Genomic DNA, 2,500 nt, shown 5'->3' with positions numbered 1-2,500 from the left:
CCGTCCGCTATCACTGTCGTGCTGCCCTCGTAGCACCGCTCGACATACTCGACAAAGCAATCCGGCAGGCCATGCGCCTTCAGCACGGGCCGAAGGGCAGCATGATCTACCGAATCGAATGCCTTAGATACGTCGATCGATGCCACAAAGACAGAGCGGCAGGAGCGAACTGCGTCGGTGAGAGCAGTGTCCAAGATGAAGGTATTTTCCAACATCCCATCCCGAGGGATGAATGCCCGCTGACGTTCGTCCACAGCACATGCGCGCATCAGGCGTGACGCGAGAACCTTGTGAAAGGTCCGCGCCAACACCGAGCAGACCGTAATGGGGCGAAAGTCAGCGGGGGATGTTGGTGCAGCCGTTTTCGGGAGAAGGGACGTCCGCGCGCGAAGCAGGCGTTCCGGAAGGGCGCGGGCCAGAAGGAAGAGATTCATCACTTTCACCAGGACTTCGTGCGGCAGGCGCCGCAACTCCGCTGGGGTAAGGCCGTCCGGCCCGGCTGCTGATCCCCTGGGCGGCAACGCGGCGGCGACCTCCTCATGTGTGACCGGCCCCCATATGCACTCGAGAGCGACGGGCTCTGAGTGCGGGAGGAGGCGGTCACGAATGAAGCCCGCGGTGGAGATGGGCTTCTTGGTGAAGAGGTCCGCCCAGAAGTCCAGCAGACCAGGGATGGCAGGTGGCGGCTGGAGCAGGGTGCCATCCAAGAGGCCGCGCACGCAACGTGCACGCGACCGTCGGAAGGCATCCTGCGTTCTCGCGTACTCCCAGCGGCTCCGCTTGCGCTTCTGCGTCGGCGGCGCGGCAGGCGGCCGCTTCGATGGTTGGCGCGGCCGCTGTGTCCTGGTGATCGATCTCTCCCTTCTGGACCCGACCGACGCAAGGGCATCCGGGAGCATGCCCAGGATGACATCGGGCGGCGTGCCCCGCCCCAGACCTATGACACGATCCAGGGCAGAGAAACGCTGGGCGGAAGCGGGTAGCCCCGCCAGATGCTCCCAGATGGCGGCGTCAGTCGGCCCCTCCGGCGGCGGCCCGGTGGTGTCGGCCGCGAAGTCCTCGGCTGCGTCGACGGGCGGCGCAGCGGCCTCGCCCGCGTCAGGCAGCGGGCTCGCTGCTCCCCGGCGGGACGCCGGCTCTTCCCCCCGACCGATCTCAAGCGCCTCCATGAATTGGCGGACAAGCTGCTTGTGGGCAGCTTGCCGCCGTCGGCACTTGATTGCCTCAAGCGTTCGGTCGGGGAACATCCTGATGAGTTCTTGATTGACGAAGAAGAACCGGGCGTCCCTCTCAAGGAACAGTTCGGCCTCCGCCTTGGCGAGCGACAGGACTTCTTCCTCCGTCCACCTCGCGCGATGCCTCTCCGTGACGATCTCCGCGTTGGCGGCCGCAAGATGTTGGCGGCGGCGATGGACCCCGAGACCGTTCTTGGTTGTAAAGCTGCGGTGGCACTCACTACAGGTATACATAGCTGCAAAAGTTACAAGATTTTCGGCACGGCCGGTTGGCCGGCTAGGTGCTGGGGGAGTTGGGGTGGCACCTTCAGCGGAAGGGCCACCACTTATTCTCTGCTTACTGCCCCCAACTAAAAAAAGGGATAGTGCGAGGGGGGGCTGGTAACCCCCCCAAGCCCCTGGTGCGGTCTTCCACTCTGCGAAGTCAGCGGGCCCACGAGAAGGGGAGAAGACCGCAGGAGAGGAGAGGCTAAGAGGGCTAGGCCCATGTATTGCGCATCACTCTCCCTGTAACTATAACCCAAGGAAGGCACCTCGCAGCAGCAGCACGACTACATCAAGACCGCACTTCGAGAAGCCAAGTCCGGATGCAGCCACACCGCCGCCACTTGGCCACCTTAAGAGAGTCATAGTTACTCCCGCCGTTTACCCGCGCTTGCTTGAATTTCTTCACGTTGACATTCAGAGCACTGGGCAGAAATCACATTGCGTCAACACCCGCTAGGGCCATCGCAATGCTTTGTTTTAATTAGACAGTCGGATTCCCCCAGTCCGTGCCAGTTCTGAGTTGATCGTTGAATGGCGGCCGAAGAGAATCCGCGCACCCGCGCGCCCCCGGAGGAGCACGCTAAGGCGGACGCGGCCTCGCAGCAAGGAAGATCCGTGGGAGGCCAAGGCACGGGACCGAGCTCGGATCCTGCACGCAGGTTGAAGCACCGGGGCGCGAACGCCGCGCAGGCGCGCGCATCCTGCACCGCCGGCCAGCACGAGGCCAACCAACGGCGAGAGCAGACCACGCCCGCGCTAAACGCCCGCACTTACCGGCACCCCTACGGCACTCACCTCGCCCAGGCCCGGCACGTTAGCGCTGACCCACTTCCCGACCAAGCCCGACACGCCCCGATCCTCAGAGCCAATCCTTATCCCGAAGTTACGGATCCAATTTGCCGACTTCCCTTACCTACATTATTCTATCGACTAGAGGCTCTTCACCTTGGAGACCTGCTGCGGATATGGGTACGAACCGGCGCGACACCTCCACGTGG

Source organism: Schistocerca americana, unplaced genomic scaffold (genome assembly GCF_021461395.2).
Source record: "Schistocerca americana isolate TAMUIC-IGC-003095 unplaced genomic scaffold, iqSchAmer2.1 HiC_scaffold_47, whole genome shotgun sequence".
NCBI lineage: Eukaryota > Metazoa > Arthropoda > Insecta > Orthoptera > Acrididae > Schistocerca > Schistocerca americana.
The sequence above is the reverse complement of the archived record's forward strand: the minus strand, read 5'-3'. Positions refer to the sequence as shown.